Here is a 14,472-nt window from a genome sequence, read left to right on the forward strand (position 1 = left end):
AGGTGAAATATATCTTTTGAGTAAAAGATAAATAGGTCCCTAACCTTTATGACATCAGACATTTAAGTCTCTAAGGATTGAAAAATATATTTACATCACTCACCTTCCAAAACGCATGATTATACCCCTCCGTGTAGTTGGAGTTGAAAACGGTAACGGAGAATATTGATTTAGAAGGGAGAGTGATGATGTGTCTATTATGGTGATGATATGGATGGTTGGCAAAAAGTTAATGGACAATTAGATCCTTGTGCTTTAAAACATTGTTGTTTTGACACTGAGCCCTCTTTGTTCAAAATCTATCAAAGCCATGGCCATTGATGGTACTCCTGGAACTTGGTGGGAGTGAGGAACGATTGTCCATGGCGGGTGAAGGGGGTTCTTCATGCACAAGACCTGGAGTAGGTAGACAAGAGATATCCGTTTCAACCAGGAGTGGTTGCATCGTACCAGGAGGAGATGAGAGAGATGGATTGCGCCAAAGTGCTTCTTCAGCGTATATGTCATTCTCTATAAATCAAGAACACCAATTAACCCTAATAGAATGTATCTCAGGTTCCCATACTTCAAGGTAAGTTCATGTTTTCTCAATTTTTGGATGAAGTTGGAGTGTGTCTAATTAGTTGATGTTTTGGTAATTTTCTGCAGGTTAAACAATGGTACTGTAGATATATATTTTTTTTTGCAGGCATAAAGACTTAAGCATTAAATGCTAAAGATTATGGTGAGAGAATAGATGTTGAAAAACAGCATTTTAGAAGGCAAGAATTTGAAAAAAAAAATGAAAGATTTGGAGAAGAAATTGTTGTCTTTAGAAAAGAAAAAATCTATGAATTTTTGACCTACTGTGATTAATGTAGTTATTGCTATTCTTGCTGTATATTTCTTAAACGGATGAAGACGGTTGATGTACTTGTTGATGTTGTAATGAAAATTGCAACTGCTGGCTGTGTAATGTAAGTCTATTTTGGACTCATTTAAATTTATTTATTTTTTTGCATTAAAAATAATTAAACAAGAACACAAGTCACAGATTATATAAGGTAGTAATTCTAAATAGATTATAACTACATAAATAATACTATCATAAGATAAGCATAGTTATCAATATCTGTTTCTGGCTTAATCCTAAATACGAAGACCACAATATAAGTTTGCACAAAACAATAAAATGAATATATGGCATGGAATCAAGTTTGCCAACTAAAATAACTAGAAAACATTGTTTAATTGCTACTATTAACTAGGACAAAAAATAGAATTTATGCAGGTATGTTCAGTTCTTCTGATTCTTGGAGCTAGGATTAGGGATGAACTTAAAAATTCTTGTAGTATCACTCTTTCAAGGTCTCTTTTGATAGTTCTCTACTGGTGCTGGGGTTTGAGTTTGTGGAAGAACTATTGCTGGATTTTCAGTTGTTGGGGCCTTACAATTGCTTGTTTGGGTCTAAATTTAGAGGCAACAACTTGGAGCTAGGGTTGGCTCATTCTTGACAGCTGGGATGGAACCCTGAATGTAGTTTGGACTAGAGCAGATGGTACTGACATATTTGAAGCATTCTGGCCAACAACATTACTCTGTAAGATTGACCTAAATACACAATAGATTCAAATTGTGGGCTAAGAAGTAGATTTTTGTATTTAAAGTAAAGAAAGTCTAGTGGGCTAGCACTTAACCAGCAAAAGAAAAGTGAGTAGTCCCATATTATTATATGTAATCTCATACCATTAAAAACACTAATGATGGCTGTTTAATGGCTACAAATCACAAAATCTTTTGACTCTTAGAACTCCTCTTTAAAGTATATTGTTTAAGAAGGTCTTACAGTTAATTGTGCTGGCACAGTGATTGTTTCAATAGCTTTTTCACCTTGTGATTGGTTAACATCCTAGTTAACAATGAGCTGATAGATTAACTTAATGGACACATTAGTCCCTATACTATATTAAAAATGGCATAATAACCACTAACTTATATTGAAGTATACAAATATATCCTTGAACTTGAATATGTATAATTTAATCCTAAATATGTACTTGCTTACCTCTGGTTGAGGTGCTGATAGTGAAAGGGGAAGCAAAACTAATGCTTGTGAGTTAGTAGCAGACTTCTTAGGCTTCTTCTGCTTTGGATTTCAATTGGAGTTGCTTGGTGCTCCTTTGCAGGTCTTATAATTGTGCCCTTTCTCATTTCATTTGCTACATGTGACTTGAAAGCTCTTTTTCAGCTTGTCCCCTTAAATATGAGCCTCAGCTGAGTCCCCGTGGCGGTTCTGCATCTTTGGCCTCCTAATAGGCCGCTTGATGGGTGGTGGAGCAAGCCGAAACAAGTCAGTTCTAGTCCAGAATTTCTCATTGGGAACTGGTTGAATGCAATGTGCATATGTCTTGTGAATGGATTCCATGCATAGCCAGGGATGCACATAATCATGTGCCTGATCATGTCTCTTTCTTATTACAACAATAGCATGTATGCATGGCATCCCTGATGCAAAGACAAATCACATTTATACTAGAATTCAACCAAAATAAGAATTAAAACAAACTCTCGTAAATTAAACCATTCACCAGTCAATTGCTATTTGTTGCATAACATGTATGTTTGATGAGATCCACATCTACTTTGGTTGCTTTTCGACTAACTTCAAATCTTTTTCTTTCATTGTCTCTCACCCACTCTTCAATCCACCTGTTGCTGAGTTTTATCATCCGCTATAGCCTTTTCTCCTGGACGGGTGCAAGCTTTCCAGGATAGTGTTCTAGTAGCCTAATGTGCTTAGTCATTTGCCTCATCAAATAGCACCTGATTTCTTCACACATTGTCAATATTTGTTTGCGTATGTACTTTACAACTTTTGTGTTAAACACCTCACATATGTTGTTTGTAAGGTTATCGACCTTAGGTCCGTGGCTGAAATAAGATTTAACTCAAGTGGCAGGGTCAAACTTCATCAAATATTCCCATGCAGCCTTATTAACCTCTTTCAGCTTCTCCATGGTCTCTTTAAACTCTGGTATTATTGTGCACTTAGCACACTCTCAAACTATCTCTCTGATATACAGGACCTTAGAACGATTGATGAAGTTCTTTCATATATGCATGACACAATTTTGATGGTGTGCATTCGGTATGACCTCTTTTAATGCTGGTAGCAAACTCTACAAGCATATCATGTTGCGAACATATATTATTGCAACAGTAGCCTAGAATAGTGCAATATAATAACCAAAGTATACTAGTATATTGTTATCAAAATAAACCGTAAAATAAGCAAAGCATACTAGTTTAATCTTATCAAAATAAACATATGTTATCAAAATAAACAATATAATAAGGATAGCATACTAGTCTTTATCAAAATAAACATGTTATCAAAATAAGATAAATCTTATCAAAATAGGAATTAAATAACCAAAGTATACTAGTCTAATATATTTACCTTTTGTTGGTCGGACATAAAGTTCCAACCAAATTGAGTAACTTCACCCAAGTTTTTCTGAAACAGTGTGAGGAACCACTTCTATGATTTCTTAGTCATTGATCTTGCAACACCATAAGCCACCACATAAAATTGATTGTTTGCATCCTGTGCCACTATTAAAAATAGTTGGTCTCCATGGTATGTTTTTAGAAAAGCTCCATCAAGATGGATAAACGGCCTATATCCACTCTTGAACTCTTGCTTACAATCCTCAAAGCATATATAAATTTTGTCAAAAACAGGGGAAATTGTGGGATAGGTTTGACATCTAATCTTGCTATCGACCTGAGATTACTCTTAATTATCGCCAAACTGTATTCCCTAAGCTTCCCATACTGCTCTTTTTCATTTTTCATAATCCTCTCTTTTGTCTCTTTCACTACCCTGTAAACCATCTTCGAATGCACCACCAAGTCAAACTCTTCTCTAAGGAAGTCAATTGCTTCATTAATCGTTATATAAGGTTGAGTTGTCATTCTCTTCTCCACTTTCTTACTGATCCATTGCTGATCAGTAGCATTACTACCTAAATTTCTTGCACAGGTATGTTCTGCCTTGTAGGTCTTCACTTGGAAGCATAACAGTGTATTATTATAGGATAAATGTGACATCCACGGACAGTCCTTACCCTTGCAGCCAACTCTTACTCTTTCTTTATCATTTTTAATCCAAATTAGTTCCCTCCCTTCAGATATAAACATATTCCTTATCACCTCCTTGAACCTATCAATGGTTGCAAACTTAGTTCCAACTTCAAATCTACCCTCCCCAAACCCATATTCGTCATCAAACTCTGAAAATTAATGTTTGTATTCCTCATCTTTCGAAGACACTGGTGTGTGAAGCTCTTCTGATTCATACTCATGTACAGGGTCATCATCGTCTGAATCCACCTCTTCCACATAAAGTCCGATCGGAGGCATATTATTGGTTGCACAGTAGGACCAGATCCTCTAGGATGTACAGCATGCCCAGTTTTTGTGGGCTTTACAATAGGCCCAATTCTTTTGGAACCACCACTTTCACTTGCACTCCTTGGTCCAGCTCTTTTTTTAACCCTAGTTAACTCTGCCCTTTTCCCAGCTTCACACTGATCTTCTTCTTTGACACAATCTTCTCCTTTTCTTTCAAATTTTTTTTCTCTTAATCCCATCATCTTCATAATCAAAGCCAGAATAATCCTCATCTGAAACAGTTTCAGTCACAGCAGGAGGAGGTTTATATAGTTCGTCCTCCACACTTTCATGCCTATCATTGTCTGTTGATGATTATGACTGAATCTCTCTCAAAATATCATCAATATCAAATGGATCATCAAATTCTTCCACCTCCGTTTCTGCAGCAGCTTCTACTTTTCCAGCATTATCTACTATCTCTGGCTCATCAACAGAGGGGTCGAAATATATGTAAAACTCATTAGTCTTTGAATTCCTCAGCTTCTTCTCTTGAAGCTCATTGATTCTTGCATTCCCCCTCAAAATGTGCAGCCCAAATTCAGTATCACTACTAGTTGGGTCATACCAATAAACTGCCTTATAGGAGGCATATCCCAAACCTTTGAACAATGTTACCAAGTCTCCAAAATTCACGAAGCCTAAGTCTATCTTCGGAAAGTTTTCAACTTTTCCATTAAAATACACAAGAGTTCCACTGAGTATTCTACTAAAATGATCTCTGTGATGAAAAACGGTAACCGCATATAAATCATCCATCTACATTAACAACATATAAATAAATTAAAGATTACATTCCACAAATTATATATAAACCCTTGTAAAGATACACAATCACAGATTAAACCCTACAAACCATATATAAATCCTAGCTCAAATCCCCCGAAATTTTGGAATCACTCAACTCCGCATAATTTTTTCTTCTTTTACACGAATGAAAACATGAGATAATAACTAAACTCAAAATCGTGCATTATATTGTCACAGTCATTTAAACACCAACACACATAGCATCAAAGATTTTTCTTATCTCTATAGAAGAAGGCAGCTTCTTCACCAACGATACTTATTGTTACTTTTGCCAATCACAACTTTAACTAAGCACAACACTACTTTGAACTGGAAGACGTTTTTTGGAGGGAGAAAGATGTTGTTTGTCTTATGGAGATTACGAAGAGGTGAAGTGAGGTGGGAGATTACAACAACGTCGTTTTGATACACAAGGATCTAATTATCCATTAACTTTTTGCCAATCATCCACATCATCACTGTAATGGACACATCATCACTCTCCACTCCAGATCAGTATTCTCCGTTACCGTTTTCAACCTTAACTACACACGGAAGGGTATAATTGTCATGCGTTTTAAAAAGTGAAGGATGTAAATGTATTTGTCAATCTTAAGTGACTTAAATCTCCGCAATAAAAATAGCATAAACCTATTTATTATCTTTTACTCATATCTTTTTGTTTGTATCACGTGTCAATTAGTACGATCATTCAAATTTTTAAGCGATTATTAAAATTGCAACTTTGGATAATCCGAATTCAACTAGAAAACAGTACTGAAGAATCTATTAGAACTTGAGCTCAACTCAATTATTAATTCCTCATTCAAGTTGAATTGTGGTCTTACCCTGTTTCAGTACATAGCATTATCTCTGAATATTGTTTCCTTTTGCTGGGACACTTTAGAATCGCTAAAACCAATGCAACCAACCTCATCATGTTCACTAAGAACTCTAAGCAACCCAAATTTCAATAACAACGGTACTAGCTAGTGATACCCTACATGCATGAAAAGATAATTCATTCATTCATTCATTCATTCATGTAAATGTGCCCAAAGCTGCTGTTTCTTTTTAATTCAACCCCAATCACATTTCCAGCTCAAAAAATGCTGCCACCAAATTAAAGTATATGTTAAGTGCTTCTCTGAAAACTAAAAATAAACTAATGATAACGAATATTATTACAAGCCTTCAAGGACAATATATAACTCTTCTTCTTCATTTCTCTTCTAAGTGTAATCAATATATAGAAAACTAAAATTAGGATTAAATAACATATCTGAATTTTTATTTTAATCGTGAAGGATCAATATATAGAAAACCAGGTCATAGGAGAGGATAATTCATGGGGTTTTAATAAGCCCATTGCTATGGTCCAATTCCATATTCGTAATGTTGTAAAATGATTAATAATGTGCAAGTCATATTAGCATACGAGTTACATTATGAAGTGCCGTGGATAGCATACTAGTTTGCAGACTTGTTAAGGAAGACTGCATGTGTGTGTATATATATATATATATGAATTTTCCATAACCATAAATCATGATCATCATGTGATATGATATACGAATGGTTACTTGAATTGCACATTTTCAATGCATCATAAGCTAAATCCATCAGCAACATGTGTCAAAGGAGGATTATTCCTATCTTTCTCTATTGTGCTGTACCGAGTTTACTAATAACAGCTTTTCCATTTGTTTTTTTTTTTTAATCCAAGATTCTTTGTGGTTGTGTTAGATACTTGGAGTTTTATATATATTCACAAGTGCCAAAGCACAAGGGCCACACATGGAGACAGCATTGGTCTGCAAAAGACTCACACATATATATACATACTGAGGGAGAGATTCCCTTTTTTAAATGAAAAAAAGTGCTTACGGTTATGGAGTGGCAGGAGTAGCCATTAATACTGTGGCCTTTAATTTTTGTTGAGGCTACTTTCAATTTGTGTTAATTAAGCACTCTCTCAAGTGAGATTGGATCCACTAAAGTTTGCTTTTGGATCATGCAAATTAATACTAAAAGTCATACTTTTCATTGCACTGTTGTGATAAGAACGGAATGAATGTCCATTTATAAAATTGGGCGGCTAATCTTTTTTATAAAGAAGGAATCACTTTTTAAGATAAACTTAAAATTAATGAAGGTTGAAAACAAAAGCTTGTCATCTGTATAAATAATAAAAACGACGATTGAAATACTACACAACAATAAACATTCTCCTTTTTCTTTATACACTGTTAATCTCTCTCTCTCTATATACATTACTTCATATAAATATATGAATCATTCTTATTACTTCTATTTATATATTTTTATTTTATATTTAATACATCTTTTTTATTTATTTATTTTACAACACGCTATCAACACGAGATTCTGATCAAATTTTAGGAAGATTCAGGTAACAAATTTTTATTATGTCAAAGCTCTCTCATATTGAATTTAATGCTCTTGATATATCTGAAAAGAACTATTTATCATGGATACTAGATGTTGAAATTCATCTTAATTCAATGGATCTTGGACATATCATTTAGGTTGAAAATAATGTATCCCAAAAGGATAAAGCCAAAGCCATGATCTTTCCTTCGTTGTCATCTTGACGAAGAATTGAAAAATGAATATCTCACATTAAAAGATCCTGTAGATCTGTGGAAAGACCTTGAAGAAAAGTATAATCATCAAAAGACGGTGATACTTCCTCAAGCCCGATATGAATGGACGCACTTGCGTCTACAGGATTTTAAATCTATAAATGAATATAATTCAGCAATGTTTCGAATAACCTCACGAATGAAGTTATGTGGGAAAAAGATAACTGATAATGACATGTAGAGAAAACTTTCTCAACCTTCCATGCCTCGAATGTACTCCTGCAGCAGCAGTATCAAGAAAAATGATTTAAAAAATATTCTGAGCTAATTTCTTGCCTTCTTGTTGCTGAATGCAACAATGAGTTGCTCTTAAAAAATCATGAAGCACGCCCAACTGGCGCCGCACCATTTCCTGAAGCAAATACGCAAATTATTACCTAAGAAGAGGTAAATGTCAAGGTTTTAGTAACAAGAAAAATTATGGAAGGAAGAATAATTATGTTCACAAGAAAGGATCTCACCAGAAGTGGGATAAAGAAAGAAATATTGGGCAAAATAAATCAACAGAGGATAAATATTTCCGTTGTGGTAGAAAAGGTCATTGGTCGCGTACCTATCGTACCCTAAGGCACCTAGTTGATCTTTATCAAGCATTCTTGAAAAATGATGACAAAGAAAAGGAAACAAATTTTGTTTTAAATGATGCTGAAAATTCCACCACTCATTATAATGTATCTAACTTCTTTGAGGATCTTGAAGGAAATATTGGTCATTTGATCAATGATGGAATAGTTTAATATGTGAGATTGTTAAGTATTCATATAAAAAAATAATGTAAGAAACTTATTGTTAAGTTTTATTTCTATGCATCTGAATTTCAAATATGATGTATAATAAAATATTTATGAATTTCAAAATTATTGAATGTGCCAAGATAATAATAATAAAATTTTTAGTATATACTATACTTCTTAGAAAAATATTTTCAATCAAGAAAATAATTTTACTGTACAAATATTTCTACTTATTTTATTATTATTTGTCTTTGAAGAAAATGGCAAGGATATATAATGAAGATGTATGCCTTGCAGATATTGCAAGTTCGCACACCATTCTCAAAAGTAATATATACTTTACCTATCTTGTGCCAAAAAAAATATGTTAATACTATTATTGGCTCAGGCAATGTGATAGAAGGCTCCGGAAGAGCTATAATTTTGTTTCCTGGAGGAACGAAATTCATAATAAATAATGCAATATATATTATCTACTAAGTCTCTAAGGAACTTATTGAGTTTCAAAGATATTCGTCGAAATGGATATCATATTGAAACAATGAATGAGGGAAATAATGAGTACTTATGTATCATAACTCATGATTTAAATAAAAAGGTTAAATTAGAAAAGTTACCATCACTCTCATCTGGATTATATTATACTAAGATTAGTGCAATTGAATCACATGCCATTATAAACCAGAAGTTTACTAGCCCAAATAAATTCATAACTTGGCATGATCAATTGAGTCATCTGGGAACAACCATGATGCGGAAAATTATTGAAAACTCACATGGACATTCACTAAAGAACCAGAAAATTCTTAAATCTAGTGAATTTTGTTGTGCTGCATGTTCTCAAAAAAAGTTAATTTTAAGGTCATCGCCAGTAAAGATTGGATTTGAGTCCCCTGAATTCTTAGAAAGGATTTAACGCAATATATGTGGACCTATTCATCCACCATATGGATCTTTTAGATATTTTATGGTCTTAGTAGACGCATCTTTGAGATGGCACATGTGTGCTTATTGTCTTCTCACAACCTGGCGTTTGCGAGATTACTTGCTAAAATTATTCGATTAAAAGTACAGTTTTCAGAAAATTTATCAAAGCAATTCGTCTTGATAATGCTGGTGAATTTACTTCCCAAACTTTTGATGCCTATTGTATGGCTAATGGAATAAGTGTTGAATATCCAGTAGCTCATGTTTACACACAAAATGGGTTAGCAGAATCACTTATTAAATGCCTCTAATTAATTGCTAGACCCTTACTTATGAGAACAAATATCCCAACCTCGGCTTGGGGCATGCTATTTTGTATGCCACAACACTCATTCGTGTGAGGCCAACAAGTTACCATCAGTTCTCTCTTATGTAATTAGCTTTTGGCCAGCAGCCAAATGTTTCCCATTTAAGAATATTCGGGTGTACGATATATTTTCGTAGCACCACCTTCTCGCACCAAAATGGGACCCAAAAAAATTAGGGATATATGTTGGATATGATTCTCCCTCTGTAATGAGGTATCTTGAGATACAAACTGGAGATGTATTGAAAGCCAGATTTGCATATTGTCATTTTTATGAATCAAAATTTTCAACATTAGGGGGAGATAATAAGTTTCCTGAGAAGGAACTTAATTGGACTGCATCATCCTTGATGCATTTAGATCCTCGATCAGGAAAATGTGAACTAGAAGTTCAAATGAATTGACTGATGCATTTTTCGATATAAAGAGGATAACCAAATCTTATATACCAGCAAAAAATGCCTCAATTCGAATTGATGTCCCAGTTGGACAAGTGGCCATGGAAACAAATTCACTCCAGAAGTGTGGTATATCGGTTGGTTCCAAAGACAAAAATTATCGATAAAAAAGAGGTAAATACTATTCCTGTAGAAAAAGACATAGTAAAGACACTTGCAGTTGTCTAAAACTCTGATATAGTTTTGACACCAGAAGACGTTCAGGTACCTGAAAATTGTGAAAATGATGAGATCTTGATAAATTATGTCTTTACAGGAGAGAAATGAGACTGAAATAAGACAATTGTCGTGAAATATTTGCATATAATGTGGCATTAAATATCATGCATGAAAGTAAGGATCTTGAACCAAGAACAGTCGAAGAATGTCGACAAAGGAATGATTGGTCAAAATGGGAAGAAGCCATAAAGGCTGAATTAGACTCACTTGTAAAATGTGAAGTCTTTGGACCTGTAGTCCATACACCAGAAGATGTAAAACCTGTTGGATACCGATAGGTATTTGTGAGAAAACGAAATGAGAAAAATGAAGTTGTGTACTACAAAGCCTGACTTGTGGCACAAGATTTTTCACAAAGGCTCGGTATAGATTATGAAGAAACATATTCTCCTGTAGTGGATGCAATAACATTGCGTTATTTGGTTAGTTTATCCGCATATCATAAACTACATATGCATTTAATAGATGTGGTAACAGCCTATTTATATGGATCATTAGATCGTGATATCTATATGAAAGTCCCTGAAGGACTAAAGATATTTAAACCATCAAATGAATATTCGCAAGGGTTATACTCAGTCAAATTGCAAAGATCTTTATATGGTTTAAAGCAATCTGGACGAATGTGGTATAATCATCTTACTAAGTATCTGGTCAAAAATGGATTCAAGAATGATGATATCTACCCGTGTATTTTCATAAAGAAATCTGCATCTGGATTCATTATAATTGTTGTGTACATTGATGATTTAAATATCATTGGAACTTCTGAAGAGATTCCAACAATTATAAAAACTCTAAAAGAAGAGTTTGAAATGAAAGATCTTGGAAAGACTAAATTTTACCTCGGCCTGCAGATCGAGGATACAAAAAATAGAATCTTTATTCATCAAACAATATACACAGAAAAGATCTTGAAAAGATTTTATATGGATAAGTCACATCCATTAAGTACCCCAATGATCATAAGGTCTTTGGATGTGAAAAATGATCAATTCCGTCCTAAGTAAGAAAATGAAGATATCCTTAGTTCTGAAGTACCATATCTTAGTGTCATTGGAGCGCTAATTTATCTTGCTAATAATACACGACCCAATATATCATTTGCTGTGAATTTACTAGCAAGGTATAGTTCCTCTCCAACCAGAAGATATTAGAATAAAATCAAACAAATCTTTCGATATCTTCATGGAACGGTTGACATGGGATTGTTTTATCCATATGAATCCAAGTCACAATTAGTTGGCCATGCAGATGCTGGATACTTGTCTGATCCACATAAAGGGAGATCTCAAACAGGATACCTATTCACATATGGTGGTACATCTATATCATGGAGGTCCACGAAACAGACGATAGCAGAAACCTCCTTTAATCATGCTGAAATACTAGCGATACATGAAGCAAGTTGCGAGTGTTTTTGGTTCACGAGTTTGATCCAATATATTTTGTCATCATGTGGACTGATTGACCATAAGATAGCTCCAACTGTCCTGTTTGAAGATAATACAGCATGCATAGCTCAACTTAAGGTGGATAATCAAAGGTGATAGAACAAAGCATATTTCTTCCAAATTCTTCTTTACCCATGATCTCCAAAATCAAGGGACAATTGATGTACAACAGATCTGCTCAAGTAATAATTTGGCGGACTTATTCACAAAGGCACTTCTAAAATCCTCCTTTGAAAATTTGGTACATCAGATTGGGATGTATCGATTTCGAGATGTTAAATGATGTCGACAAGAGGGGAAGACTATACTCTTTTTCTCTTTGTCAGATTTTTTCCCATTGAATTTTTCTTGATAAGATTTTTAATGAGGCAGTCCCCATCATCAAAGGATATTGTACTCTTTTTCCTTCACTAAAGTTTTTTTTTTCCATTGAATTTTTCTTTAGTAAGGTTTTAACGAGACAATAATCCTAAATGGGCATCCAAAGAAGAGTGTTGTGATAAGAACAGAATGAATACCCATTTATAAAATTAGGCGGCTAATCTTTTCTATACTGAAGGAATCACTTTTCAAGACAAACGTAAAATTAATGAAGGTTGAAAACAAAAACTTATCACCTGTATAAATAGTAGAAGCAACTATTGAAACAATATACAGTAATAAATATTCTCTTCTTTCTCTATACACTGTTAATCTCTCTATTTACATTATATTACTTCATATAAATATATAAATTATTTTCATTAAATTAATTATATTAATATTAGAACCTTTTATTTATATATTTTTATTTTATATTTAGTATATTTTTTTATTTATTTATTTTACAACAGGACCATCATATATACCTAAGTAAGGAGAATAATCGAGCAAGGATAAATCTCTAAGACTCTAACAACAAAATAGGATTGATAATAGTAATACACGTGATTTGATTTTGAGCTACATGGTGTATCTAAAGTATAGGGTTTTTTTATTTAAAATAATAAAATACAATTTTGATTGAATTGTGTAAACTAATTTTTACTGGATACGTGTGTAATAGTGGTCTCAATATCTAAGATATATTTAACTTGACTGCATATAGAGTGTAACACCCTATCACATAGAGCTTTATGCCTAGGATATAAAACAGAGGTGGCGAGGCGCTACGACCTCTAAAATAAATACATACATATAATAACAGAAAGAATATAATAAACTAGAAGTCTTGAAAAACAGGCAAAACAAAATCGCAAAATAAAAAGCGCAACGCTCAGGAAACGAGATTACTTGCGTGCTAAAAAACCTAGAGATCATAGGTGTAACTAAGTAAAAAGAGGAGATAGAAAATCAAAAGTACAGAATATCAAGCTCCTAACTCAGCCTGCGAAGCTAAGGATGGCCAAAGAATATTTACATATATATACATATCCCGAAAATCCAAAATACATAACTGAAACCCTAACTCTCCTTAAACTTCTAAGAGGAACAAAATAAACAAGATAGTCGGAGAGAAGGCTAGGTACATATATACATAAACTAAACAGCAAAAGAAACCCAGAAACCACTCCGCTTTAGAAGTCCAGATGCCTACCGAGGAGCCTCCCGACCTGCATCTGAAAAACAACAACACAGTATGGGTGAGAACCGGAGGTTCTCAGCATGATAAAGGTGCCATGCACATAATATATAAGGTTCTGAGAATGCTAGAGGCAATCCTAGAACGCCGACACTCAGATTATAAAGCTTAAGCACTAAACAGAAACCACAAAGGGGTAGGTGTTCTAAGGAAAATCTAAACTGAGCTTAACTTAATCTTAACCTTACCCTGATCACCTTTCCTCCGTTCCTTCATCTCTAGTGAGTTTGCACAGACAGACAAACAGACAATTGCAAGCACAGGTAGGAGACAAATAGTGCAAGTAACAAATATAGCAATTAACAAGATATATACAGTTAGGCACTCCCAAATAATGCATAGCAAACAAACAAACATAATGCACATGATGTATGCTGTCCTATGGCTGATGAGGCTCATCTGTCGGTTATCCAGCCAACCCGACAAGTCCGAAACCCTTGGACTGTCCCTCGTCGTGCATTCCCATGAGTCTATGAATAGCTTTTTCTCATTTCATTCATACATTCATACATTCATATATAACTTACTCAATGGGGGATATCCATTCCCGGGAATTTATACGTGTCCGATTTGGAACACGTGGTGGCAAGCCACGACTCTGTACCCAGAAAAACTCGTATCTCAGATAACATTAAGTTCATAAGCCGCATAATATTCATAACCATTCATATTCATTACATAATCATTCAGCATAGCCTTGGCATCATATAGTCGTCATACATACACATCTTCCTCATACAACTCATCTTTAACCTTTACTTCATATATAATTCATATATTCCTCATACATACTCATTTTCCT

Source organism: Arachis ipaensis, chromosome B03, assembly GCF_000816755.2.
Source record: "Arachis ipaensis cultivar K30076 chromosome B03, Araip1.1, whole genome shotgun sequence".
Lineage (NCBI taxonomy): Eukaryota > Viridiplantae > Streptophyta > Magnoliopsida > Fabales > Fabaceae > Arachis > Arachis ipaensis.